The following is a 13,909-nucleotide window of genomic DNA, read 5'->3' as shown; positions in this document are numbered from 1 at the left end:
TATGGCAGTAAATGTAAACTACAAATATAAGGAATAGGCTGAGTGAGGGTGCCCAGGGGGTACTGGAACCAGAAAAATACTAAGCCTCGGTAACCAGTTTTCAAGGGTATGTAAATATGCAAATGGTCTTTAAAGACTTGTGAAAAACTCGGGAGTGCCGGAGATAAGACTCCGACACTGACCAGTCGAGCCAACAGCAGCTCAAGCTGCAGCAGCCCAGGTTGAGATACGACGGGGGCGGGAGGGCTTTTTAGCCCTATAGAAGTTGCGTGCCTGATTGTAACTACAAAGTAAATACATCAACGAATATATGTTGGATTTAATATATGTTGGATTTTAATTACAAGCTGCAAATCATGTTGCATCTGATGATCTTGATGCCATATGACCAAAAACAAATGGAAACACAAAAAGGACAATGTAACCATGTCTTGGGAGCTCATGAAAAACACATGAAAGACAATGGCTGAAGGGGGCTAACCCAACGACCATGCTCTCCGTATTTCTTATTGTACATTAGGAAGAATTGATGTCATGAGATCTTGCAACAGCAAAAGCTGTCTGTGGCCATACATAAAAATTATTAATCCCGGGAACAAAGAAGAAAATGTTCATTGTAATTCTAGTTCTACATTATGAGTAAACATCACCGTAATCAAATATATGAATGAACTCCCCTAGAGCACTTTAAAACATGTATCTCATGTTATGCTTCAAATCTTTTATTGTTTTAAAAAATCAACAATCTGCAAGATATGGGCAGTCAGCCCTCAAGATATAATACATATATAAGTATATTTAACAAGCACCGACAAACAGGCTGGGGGCGCTGGACCAACATGGCCGCCTAACGGAGCGGCTCCGAGCGCCCGGCCCCTTCTTCTTCTAACTGGTCCGCTCCTAGACGCCCTGACCGGGAGCAGAGGGGCGCATTGCGAAGTGGAGCAGCCCCGCAGCCTGGGGGAAGACTTTGAAGCGTTCCGGTCCTCCCCGGGCGCCGCCAGCCGTGATTGAAGCGGGCCCGGGGCGTGGACGCGGAGCGCCTGGAGCGAGGTCCGGCGGCGAGGACTGCTGGAGCCCGCGGCGCCCATGAGGTATCCAGGCCCTGTGCCTCCGGGGGCACGGGGGGAGCAGCCTTCCCCCCCCCCTCGATACTGGCCTGCGCTCTACAGATCCTGCTTGCCGGTTGGGGAGTGGAGCTGCTTCTGTGGGGCGGCTTGACGCCAGGTGGAGGCGGCATCGGCGCGGACGGCAGCGCCGTGGAGGCGGTGCAGGGGCTCCTGTGGTGGCTCCAGGGGGGAAGTCGGCGATCCCTTGGCTACCTTCCCCCCCTCCACCCCCCCCCAATTGCTGCAGCCCCTCCAGGAGCGCACGTCTGGATCCGTGAGGAGGCGTTGTGGGGCCTGGGGCCGTCCCTGAGTGTCAGGCCGCGTTCGGCGGTCGAGGGGCCCGGCTCCCTCATCTCTCCCCCCCTCCATCCTCGCCCCGTGGGCCCGCCCTGCAGTGCTGACTCGCTGGTGTGGAGTAGAGAAGTACGGAGCCCTGCGGGCGGTGACCGCATCGGCTGCGGGCGGAGTGAGGTGGCGGCGTATCACCTTGGACCCCGACGGGCCGCGGAGCGGCGGCGGTCCCTGGAGAGGGCTCGGCTTTCATTTCGGGCAGCGCCCCAGGAGGTGACTTGCGGGGCCTGGATCTGCCGGCCACCCGGGTGAGTGGACACTCTATCCACCCGTTCCTCCTCCTGCCGCCCTGACCCTCGGTCCCCCTGGGCTTGTCGGGATCCTCTGCGGGGCCCACCGGTGGGTGCGGTTGCCCCCCATGGACTGCGTGAGGCCATCATGGGCAGGACAGGGCCTCCAAGCCGGCGCCGGCGGCCACCCAAACCAGAATTGACCAATTCACGACCTCGGACAAGGGGCCTGGCTCGACTGGGGAGGCGGCGGCGGCCCCTGCCACGGATCTAGCGGCGATCTTGCAGGCCATTCATGCGTCCCGTTCCTCCCTGTACGGCATGGTAGGTGAGGTCAAGGTGGACGTTGCCCTTCTCCGCCAGGACTTGCGCAATGCTACTGCCCGCATTTCGGAGGCCGAATCGTGAATCTCGACAGCGGAGGACGACATCCGTCAGCTGCAGGATCAGGTTCGAGAGCTCACCATCCACTGGGCCGAGGATGCGGAAAACCGGGCGCGTCGCAGTAACCTCCGCTTGGTGGGGTTCCTGGAGGGGGCTGAGTCGGGCCGATGACTTTTTGGAGGGCTGGTTCCGCTCCTGGATGCCGGCGGACAGCCTCTCTGCCTGGTTTGTTGTTGAGAGGGCCCACCGCTCCTTGGCCCCGAGGCCTCCGGGGGCACCCCCCCGCCCCTTCATTCTTAAGATCCTTAACTTCAGAGACAGGGATGCCATTCTCCGCGAGGCCAGGTGTGCCGACTCTCTCCACTTTCAAAATCATGGTCTTCCCGGATTACACTCGGGAGGTACTGGAGCAGCGGCGATCCTACGAGGAGGTGAAAACGAAGATGCGGTCCCTGGGTCTCCAATACCAGCTGCAGTTCCCGGCCCGCCTTCGGGTCATCTTTCAGCACAAGGCCATCTTCTTTGAGACACCCCGGGCCGCTTGGACTTGGCTGACGGAGGAACATCCGCTGCTTTGACCTGGAGGGGGCTCACCACCAAGTAGTCGCAGGGGACCAACTACATCCAGGCCATCCAGGACCCGTCGTCGGACGCGCACCGTGCCCCAAGGCCATGCGGAAGGAGAGGTGGTGGTCACACGTTCCATGGGACGGCCGCGTCGGGCCTCTGGAGCTTCCCCTGCCTCTTCGGTCGCCCCTGCCAGCCCTGTGGCTGCGGACTGCCGGGCTGGATCCCCGGGGCGGTCGGGCTCTGTGGCCCCGCCTGCTGGACAAGTGGACACCTCGGACCTCTCTTGCAGTCCAGTTATTTGACTCGCTCTTGCTGCAGGTGGTTTATTTGATTGTTGGGGGACTAGGGATGGTTTACCGGGCCGCCAATGTTAGTATTTGGACTTCTGTGCTCCATTTCAGAGATAGCTCTCGGCCAGGGCGGGGGACTTGGTCATTATCCGGTTACTTGGGGGTCCACTAGGTGCTCAAGCCCGAGCGTTTTAGCTTGGTCATTGTTCTTCACAGTTAGGGCGACAGATGCTTCCGTTCTCGAAGTATAGGGTGGGGGGTGGGGGGTTGGGGTGGTTTTGGGGTTGTTTCTTTCTCCTATGGAGGATTCTGTTGGTTGGAGAGATCCTTCTCCGTGTTTTCGTTCTATGGCATCATTGCGTTCTTGACCTTCCCGCTGGCCTGCTTTCCCGGGGTCTCTCCCCTTGGGGAGCCCCTGCGCCTGCGTCCCCCCCCCCGGTCTCCCTGCTGGGATCACGCTCCGGGGGCGTCCCTCCTCTGCGTACACTAGACGCTCCGACCTGGGGTGATGGCTGACACTAACATTCCCAAGGCCGCCATGCGCATTCTGTCTTGGAATGTCAACGGTCTTCTGGACCGCTTCAAGCGCATGGCAGTCCTTAAATACGCTCAGCGTCAGGGGATTGATGTCCTTCTTTTGCAGGAGACCCACCTTCTTGGCAACAACTGTCCCTTTCTTGCTCGTTAAGGGCATGATAGGGTGTGGCACTCCGGCTTCGTTAGGGGTTCCCGGGGAGTGGCTATCCTGCTTCGGCGGACTTTTCCCTTCGTTCTTGCCCAGGTGCACTCCGACTCCCAGGGCACGGCGGTTGCGGTTTCTGGGGCCCTTGAGGGGCGTCCCCTGTCCTTTGTCTCATTGTATGCGGCCCCGTCCCAGTTGCAGCCCGTCCTCTCCTACACTGCACACTTGCTTCCCACGCTCCCGGCGGCCGCGCTTGTCTTGGGGGGATTTCAACGCGGTGTATACGCCTAGTGTGGATGCGACGGGCCCGGTCTCCCTTGCCAAGGCTACCCGCTCGAAGCTACTATCGGGCTGGGCCGAGGCCCAGGGTTTGTGATGTGTGGAGGGTCTGGCACCCGCAGGCCCGCCAGTACACCCACACCTCGGCGGCGCACCACTCGCACGCCCGGATTGATTTAATCTTTGTCCCATCCACTGAATGCGCGGGGGTACAAGATGCCCGCATTCTTCCCAGGGGCCTCTCGGACCACTCTCCACTGCTTCTGGCCCTCGGCCCACCTCCCTTCTCCGCCCGCCCTGTGTGGCACCTGAACGCATGGTTCCTCCAGGATAAGGACTTCCGGAAGTCGGTTGGAACCGAGATCTCTAATTACTACCGCCATAATGTGGGATCAGTCTCCTCCGCGGCCGTCCTCTGGGAGGCTGGGAAGGCGACTATTAGGGGAGCGGCTAAAGGTCTTGTGCAGCAGCAGCGCCGGAAGCATCTCCAGCGGCTTACGGAGTGTGAGGCGCAGGCCCTGGAGCTTGAGCGGGACCCGGAGACTTTGGATGACGCCGGGCGGGCGCGACGACTGGCCTTTCTACGGGACGAAATTCGCTTGCACTCCATGGAGGCGGCGAAAACTTTATGGCGCTCTTCGGTGGCGCGGGTGTATGATTGGGGAGACAAGAACGGTGCTCTTCTCCACCGGTTGGCCACATACCCCAGGTCCAGCAGGATTATCCACGCGATTGCGGGCCCCTCCGGTGAGATTCACACGGCCTCCGCCCAATCCTTTGCCGACTATTATTCCACGCTGTACCGTGCTCGGGAGCCCGGGATCCCCCTTGGGGAGCTGTTGGGAACAGGTGGTGCGGAGCTGCAGTGCTTGGGGCGTGAGGCTAGGGAGACCCTCGACTTGCCCGTGACCCTACAAGAAATTGACGACGCCATCAGCCACCTGGCTCCCGGGAAAACCCCGGGTCCGGACGGCTTCCCACAGGAGTACTATGCCCACTACCGTGAGACCATCGCTCCACAGCTTTTGGGCCGTTATGCAGAGGTGATAGAGGGGGGTTCGTTCCCTCCGGAGACGGACACGGCTACGATAGTCTTTCTCCCTAAGACGCAGCCTCCGTCGCGGTCCTGCTCGGACTACCGACCGATATCTCTTATTAACACTGAAATCAAAATATACGCCACCATCCTGGCGCAGCGGCTGCGTCCTTACCTCGACTCGCTGATCCACCCGGATCAGTGTGGGTTTATGCCGAACCGGGGAACTCTACACTGCTTGCGGCGCCTGCATCTCGCCATGGCTCACCGAGAGCGCCTATCTCCGTATCTGGCTTTGTTGTTGGTCGACTTCGAAAAAGCCTTTGACTCGGTGGGGTGGGCCTACCTGGACGAGGTGTTGGAGAGGATGGCGTTCGGTCCTCAATTCCGCGCCATGGTTCGGATCTTGTACGCGGCTCCACGGGCCAGGGTGTTGGTGAATGGGGCTCTCTCTCGCCCGTTTTCTATCGGGAGAGGGACACGTCAGGGCTGCCCGCTGTCGCCCCTCCTCTTTGCCTTGGCAATGGAACCTTTGGCTGTCCTGGTCCGCTCAGACCCGGCGCTTCGTGGATGGGACTAGCCGGGCATGGTCCCCGATAAAATAGCTCTATATGCCAACGATGTCCTCCTTTACCTCTCCGACCCCGCTACTTCTGGTCCTATTGTGCGTGGGATTCTTCGCCGGTTTGGTCGGGCGTCGGGTCTCCGTCTCAACCCCAGGAAATCGGTCTTAGTTCCGCTGCACCCGGCTAGAGATTGCTTCGACTGGCAGTCCGATATTCCCCTCCGGAGGCTATCTTTTAAGTCCCTGGGTATCTGGGTCACCCTTCTACCGGAGCTCTGCTGGGCCCTTTAATGTGGCTCCTGTGGTCAACAAGGCCAGATCTGACCTGGCGAGATGGCAATCGCTCCCATTGAATCCGTTGGGGAGGATTGCTGCCTATAAGAAGATGATCCTTCCCAAATTCCTGTACATGCTGCAAAACACGCCCTGCTCTTTCCCTCGTCCGTGGTTCCGGGACTTGGACAGTATGGCGACCAAGTTCCTATGGGGTGGCGGTAGGGCCCGTCTGGCCCTCGGCCTGTGCCGGATTCCATCACATGATGGAGGTATGAGTATGACCGACCTCTACTTATACTACCTTGCGACTCGGCTCCTGGTGGTCCATGACTGGTTCTCGGGCGGCTGGGGCGACCCGGCCTACAGGCTGGAGGTACAGATACTGGGGTTCCCTTCTATTCAAAATAGGCTCTACGGGGCGCGGCTTCCTCGGTCGCTTCCGGATGTTGTACGGGCCCCCTTTTTGGCCTGGCGTGCGGCTCTACGGCATACCCGGTGGTCGGGGAAACTGACCCGCGTTACACCACTCTGGCATGGCACCTGGCTGCAGGAGGTCACGGGCCTGGAGGGCTTTCGGGCGTGGGACCTCCTTGGGATCTCCTGCTTAGGCGATTTGTGGTGGGGGAGTCGTATGTGCTCCTTCCGGGAGCTTCAGGCTCGCTTCTCGTTGTGCCCCTCACAGTTTTACAAATATCTTCAGCTGCGCCACGCGGTTCGGTCCCACGTCCCGCTGGATTCGCGGATCCCTGACCATAGCCCGCCAGAGGCGCAGGTGATGATGGGGTTTCTGGGTAGGGGGGTATCTCCCGTATTTACCGGGCCCTGGTCAATAACACCCCAATGGACTGCGAGGTCACGAAGGTGCGCTGGGAGGCCTGGGTGGGGCCCCTGGATGAGGCCGACTGGAGGGACGCCCTTATGGCACCTAGATTGATCACCTCCTCGGCCAGGCTGCGGCTCATCCAACTGTACTACTTGCACACTGCCTATCTGACCCCGGAGCGCCTTCACCGTGCGGGTCTCTCTCCAGACGCTTCATGCGCACGTTGTGGGGCGGACCCGGCGGACTTCTTCCACATGGTGTGGACCTGCCCGTGCCCGGGAACCTACTGGGGCGAGATTGAGGCTGAACTGACTGAAATCCTGGGGTGGGAGGTTCCTCATGATCCCAGAATGGCTCTGCTGGGGATAACGGACGGTCTGGACGGTTCCCGTCATGAGAAAGCTTTCCTCACTACAGCTTTGGTGGTAGTGACGCGAGATATTGCTGCCGCCTGGAAGCGGCCTGACCCCCCATATGTGCTACGTGGAGGAGGGGGGTGGACTGGTGCGCAACGCAGGAGCGCACAATGTATTCGGCACGGGGCAGCCCCAAGACGTTTCGCAGAGTGTGGGGGAAGTGGCTGGGGGGTATAATTTAAGGGTGTCAATGCGGGTGGGGGGAGTGAAGTGGTCGGGGAGGGGGCGGGAGGTTGTGCTGATGAAGGTCACTGACTGTATCCAATATCTTTTGATGCCAGTTCGCTTGGACGGTTGTCCATATATTTTTGAATGTTTATTTGCAAAAATAAAAATTTGCTTATCAAAAAAAAACAAGCACCAAACAACCACTTCCCCAAAAGGAACCTTGTGGCTTATGAGAAAGGGATGATCCTGCAGCATCTTGGATGTAAGAGCATCAATTCAAACGGCGCTTCCTTGTGTTGAGTCATGCGGGCACCACAATTCAGGAAACGAAGCGCCCTGAGCCAAGAGCCAGAGAGTCAGGTGTTCCATCCTCATGATGTACCAAAGTCGATGTAACCACCCGTGATAAGTAGGTAGCTGCTCTGTACCCCAGTGTGACAAAATATTCTGCAGTGCTGCCCCTAGAGCCAGCCCAATTTGTCTTCCCCGCCTGGACTTAAGAGGGAACATGAGTGCGTTGGGTAATCCTATTATGAAATAAGCTGGGAAATGAGGGAGTTGTGTATCAAAATTAGATCAATGTCGTCCAGCAGTTGTGTCCTGTAGGAAGTGAGTTTTGGGCACTCCCATGGGAGATGTAACAGTGTGCCTGGGGAGCCACAGTTACGCCAGCAATCCGCATGTCGAGCGGAATTGCCTCTGTATAGATGGGTAGGTGTAAGATACCAGTATGTAGCATTCTTGGTTGCGGTTTCAATGCTTGTTATGTTACGGGGTGTGTCAGGTGCACTTGTATATGCCCCCCATTCCTTCAGTGACAGCAAACAGCCCAATTCTGTCTCCCATCATTTCTGGCTGTCAGGTTTAGGCTGTGTAGTGAAGGAGGCTATAAAGTTCCGTTATAAGGCGAGTGTTTGTCATTTTGAAAAGTAGCTATTTCTTAAAGGGGGTAAGGGGGTAAGGGGGCAGTGAGCGTTAGGGTGGATTGAAGGATGCATCACCCAATGTCTGATTTGGAAATAGTGTAACCACTCCAATTCAGGTATGGCGTAGTCAGAACTTAGGTAATCAAAGGGTATCTGGCCTTTCATGTCGAATAAATGGCTAATGGAGCGGCGTCCTGTCGGGCACCACAGTTGGAAATCTTTGAAATTCAAACCTGGCGTGAAATCTGGGTTACCAGCAATGGGTGTCAAAGATGAGGAAAACAGGGTAAGGCAGTCTCAGCCACTCTGTCACAAGCCTCTAGAGAAGTTCTAGTGATAGGAAAAGAGCAAAGGCTCTTGGGATTCGAGGTTCTATGGAGGAAAGTAATCCTGCATTGGTATTGTCTCCCCATCGCTCTGTTCATAAAAAGCCAGTGCTATTCAGACTCTTCACTGAACCACTCCAGAAGGAACCTAAGCTGGGCTGCCTGGTAGTAGCGTGAAAGGTTTGGAATGCCCAGATCCCCTCCATTTGGCAATCAGTAGCTATGGTCTCTCCGCATTTGAGGGCCACCATCAGCCCACACAAAGCAGTTTATTTGAAGTTGGAGGGACTGGATTGTTCCAGTTGGGGGCTCCAAAGGGAGAACCTGAAAAAGGAACAGAATTTTGGGTAGGATCGACCTCTTTACAGCTGCGATTAGGCAGATCCAGGAGAGGCGGGGGCCTCCATCTATTCAAATCTGATTTTATCTGGTGTGTCAAATTCTTATTGTTGAGAGCAGCAGCGGACTGGGCCTTGGCAGTTAATTGAATCCTTAGGTACAGGATAGATGTAGGTGCCAATTGTATAGGAATCTGTGTGTCAAGTCTTCCAGAGTAGATGTTGAGAGGGATAGGCTAAGTGTCAGGGATTTGTCGACATTTACTTGGAATACTGCTGCTTGGGAAAATATGTCTAATTCACCAACAAAAGCCAGGAGTGAGACAGATGGGTTGTGCGGAGCCACCAGAACCTTGTCAGCACAGAGACTGATGGTGTGTTCCTCTCCCCCATTCTCTGAGCCAGAGGTTCCATATATAACGCGGATAGTAGATGCGAGAGTGGACATCCCTGGCGTGTGTCTCTACCGTGTGTGGTCGAAGGATAACCATTCACTCTGACTGATGCAGCTGGGTGGCCATAACTGCTGAGGACCCACAAGCAAAATCTAACACCAAGGCCAAAGTGCTTGAGTGTAGCAGTCGGGTATGACCAGGTAACATTTAGTAAGCTTTCTGATAGCAAAAAGCTTAGCGAGACACATTCCACCTGGAAATCAATTCTTTAATACAGACAAGACCTGTCCAGACAGTGCCATGACTTATGTACATTGTTTTTTTTCCCCTTTTGTCCTTACTTGTAGTGTGTGTAATGCTGTCTCTGTTAGAGAAAAGGGATTTTTAAATAAAACAACTTAATAAATATTCTTGTTTGTAGGAAATCTCGATGAGTTCTCATGACCACTCTTTTTTTGTGGAACAATTCTCTTTATTGTGGTCCACCACTGACATAACATATCTTTTCTGCCTACAACCAGAGGCCGGCATAGAGCACAATAGAGAGCTGGTAGTACACAGCGGCATGCCCACAACCCAAATGCCGGCAGTGATGCAGGGACCATTTTGCAATAAACAAATAAGGAAAGCAAGAGAACATAAACCCCCCCTACTCAGCACCAGAATCAAATAGTCTCTGCACGCCCTATAGAGTTGTGTCCCTTATGGACCACTGCCAGGTGACTCATATTATTAGGAGAGTTTATGCCACCAAAGCGTTTCGCGGGGGGAGCAAGTATAAGATCTGCAGATATTTGGGGCAAGTCACTCCTTAAATTCTATAGAGAGAATTCGGATGAAGGGGACCAAAGATCAGGGTAGGCTGCTGCTCTGCCCTCCACTATGAGAGATAGTCGCTCTATTGCTAAGGTATGCCAGAGCTTATGTTCTCAGGAAGTATGGTTCGGGATGCTCTCAGATCCCCGGTGCGTGAGGATCACTCAGCGCAGCATTTAGCGCTAAGGCCATCTGGCGACCCCATAGCGAATGCAACGGGAAGGTCAGAGGGTTCAGCAGCCCAAGTAGAGTGTACGTGGGGAAGCGTGTTGTCAAACGCTAAATCGATGTCATCTATGACCTGCTCTCAGAATCTAGATTGTTTGGGGCAATGCCACAGGAGATGGAGAAGAGAGCCTGTCTGCCCACAGCCCCTCCATCATTTCTCTCATCGACCCTGGCTTCATCTGTGAATACGTGCTGGTGTGAGATACCAGTAGAAAGCTATTTTGTAGGCCGCCTCCGTACCAGCCATGTTGTGTGCTGTATGGTGTACCTAATACCAGATATCACACCATTCTTTCAAGGAAAATGAGCACCCCAATTCCTCCCTCCAGCGTAACTGGTCTTTGGCTTTACACGCGGAAAGCAGAGCATAGAGTTCAGAGATATGGCGAATATCTCCTTCCTTACTGACCAGCCATTTCTCGAAAACAGTAAAGGGGCGGGAAGCCGCTGACTTCTAACCTGGAGAGCTCACTAGTGCCGCAGCTGCAGATAGTAAAACACATCAGACGCGGGGATGAGTAGTCCTGTCGAAGTTGGCTGAAGGGGATAATCCCCGAGGGGGTCGAAGAGGGAGCCCACCTGTGTTCACCCTTACTCCCGCCAGCAGCTGAACACCACCAAGCCGCAGCCAGTGGGAAAGTCAAGATTATCAACAATCGGTGACATCGAGGAAGGAAACATCGTTAAGCCATGCCAGAGGGTAACGTAGTCCCATACTTTCAACATCGTAGCCGTCACCGGTGAGGAGTACAGCCCCCAAGCTCTGTGTTTTTCAAGACAGCCATGCTTCCCGCCAGATATTTACGTCAGCGACCATCTGGTCCATGAAGGACGAGTGCTTTTCGGAGAAAGGTCTATTCCATTCAACAAGAAAGTGGAGTTGCGTGACTTGGAAATACTGCATGATCAAGCGGAGCCCTAAACCTCCTCCCCCTTGGGCTGTGAGAGCTGTTTATAATTAAGTTGCTGTCCTTTCCCAACCCAAACAAATTCATTTATAGCAATTTGCAAGGATCGCAGCATAGAGGGCGAAGGAGTCAGCAGTAAGGTCTGGAAGATATAGAAAATACGCAGAAGTACCATCATTTTAACAGCGGCTATGCGTCCCACCGAGGACAACCACAACAGGCTCCAAGAGGAGAGCGACTTATCTGTCTGGTCAAGGAGGGTCCTATAGTTCGCCGCTAACATCTTTGCTATAGTAGAAGCGAGCTGGATACCCAGATAAAGTACGGCTTCCATCGTCCAAACCAAGGTAAATCGAGACTTTTCAAGGTTGACTTTAAATCCCAAGACTTCTCCGAATAGTCACAGCTTGTCAAGGAGGGGTGGTAAGAACGTCATCGGGTCCGTTAGCGAGAGGATGACCTCATCAGCATAAAGGCTGATGGTGTGAGTGTCAGTGCTGAAACGGATGCCAGAAATTTGCAGGCTGTCTCTAATTCGCTGTGCCATCGGCTCTATGTAGTGCACAGAAAGTAGTGGCAAGAGAAGGCATCACTGGCAGGTACCACGCGCTATTGGAAACATAGCAGAAGACGTCCCATTGACTTGGACAGAGGCTATGGGGGTGCTATAGATACAGTAGTTCCACTTGATGAAGGTGTCCACGAAGCCAAAGTGGTGGAGAGTTTCAAGCATGTCGGGCCAGTGGACGTGGTCAAACGCCTGCTCTGCACGACGGAGAGGAAAAACACCTCTTTTTTGTGTGGTTCTCGAATGATATCAAGGAGGCGCAATAGCCTTTTAGTGTTATCTCCGCTTTGTCTTGTGAGATAAAAGCCTGCTTGGTCAGGATCGACCAGCCCCGGCATGACTAGGTTTAGACGGGAAGCCAGATCCCGGCGAAGAGTTTGGCGTCAATGTTGAGAAAGGCCGATTGACCCACAGTCTCCAGAATGGTTTAAGTATCACGGATATGGACGCCTCCATTATTGAGTCCATTAAAGCGCCCAAGACGAGGAAACAATTAAAGAGTTAAGTAAGAAGGGGAGCTAGCTCCTGACAGAAAGGTTTCTAAAATTGAGCCGAAAACGTGTCCGGCCCTGGCGCCAATGTGGGCTTCAGCCGCGACCACCTCATCAACGCGTATTGGCTGATCTAGTTGAGACGCGAGCGCCGGCTGCAATCAAGTCAGGGAAATCCCCCACAGGTAAACACCTTCAGTGAAGGGCAGTCCAGAAGCGGCAGGAAAGCAATCATAGTACACACTGTAGCCCAATATACCAATCTGAAGGATGCATTGGGAATTCTGGCAGTCAAAATTAACATACTCAGGAAGTTGGGGCACACATTCACCATTCAGGTGACAGCCACCAGTAATATCCCAGAGGCTGAAACATCATAACTAAAGGAAAGCCATCAGTTTTGGACGCTGATAGTTTTAAAACTCACTAGCTGACAGGCCTGTGTATTTTCAATGCTTAAACCTCTCTTGTTTTAGAGGGTGAGATAGATAGAAATCGTGCGGCAGGTGCAGTGGCGCCAGGTACCAAGTCTGCACGGTACCATCTGGTAGCTCCTAACTTAATATGTGATTTAAAACTCGTCGGATTTTCACTGTTGCAGATTTTCATAGCTTAAAAAATAATCAGTAAAATTAATCCTTGGTTACAGAGAGGAGTACCACATTACTATTACCATATAGTCCGGGCCTCTGGAATTGTGGTCAGGGAAGACCAAATTTTGTGTTAGGGTGGACTAAATTATGCTGCAATAGAAGGCAAATTATGCTGCACAATGCAGCACATTTTGTGATGGTATTGCATCCTTATTTTGGTATTTGTGCACAGGTTAATGCTGTCTTAAAAAGGGATCACCTTATCAGTACAAGTTCAACTCCCAAATACAGTAATAAACAACAGAAGAGGGCCAGACAACCTTTGCACAGGGCCCTCTGCTGTGTGACAACTTGTGTCGCCGCAATTTTAGTAACTTATTATCTGTTTGTGCTAGAAATAATTTTTTTTGCTAAACTCTGCAGATAATGCAGCAGATGATGGATTATGTGGCAAATGCGGAAAATCCATAAATATGCAGAAAATGTTGCAACCGTAAAATCGCATAATTCCTGTGGCCCTGCTTATAGTCTGCAAATGCTTAGGAAAACTCCAAGTATCAGAACCCTTTGCAATGGTCTTTTTGAATTCTAATGAAATTGACTACTGTGAGAGAGAATCAGAAGTTTTAATCACATTTGTAATTCTATAACTTTATGCACACTGATTATAAGCTTTTGCGCACTGTACCGGTTATGATGTGAAGCAAGCCAACCAACATGACTATAGACCGGATTCATAAACTGGGAAAAGTTATGTCCGATGCCAAACGTCTGATCAATTTATTATATAAAGATATGACAAAGGCAGTAGGCCTAGCTTGGTTCTTGTGAAATAATTTGTCTAAGCCAATAGGCCTATACTGGGGATTGTTATAGTATTTACATGGAATTTCACAGAATACTGTAGTAGGCAAGGGTTTTGGTATTGGCGACGTGAATAAACTGTGGGAATAGAAGATTTGTACTGAAATAATCCTTGTTAGGCTCTCTGGGGGGTAGGGGAAGTTATTTTCTAGATAACTTTAATTTTGTATATATTAGCAATTTTACTAATGGTTGGCTTGTAGTAAAGTATATGCACAGTGCAGTTACCCTGCCTCTATTACAGTGATGAGCCAATGACAAATGCTATGGACCTGAC

The sequence above is a fragment of the Triturus cristatus genome, chromosome 3_1, assembly GCF_964204655.1.
Source record: "Triturus cristatus chromosome 3_1, aTriCri1.1, whole genome shotgun sequence".
In the NCBI taxonomy this organism is placed as follows: Eukaryota; Metazoa; Chordata; class Amphibia; order Caudata; family Salamandridae; genus Triturus; species Triturus cristatus.
This window is presented reverse-complemented; position numbering follows the sequence as displayed.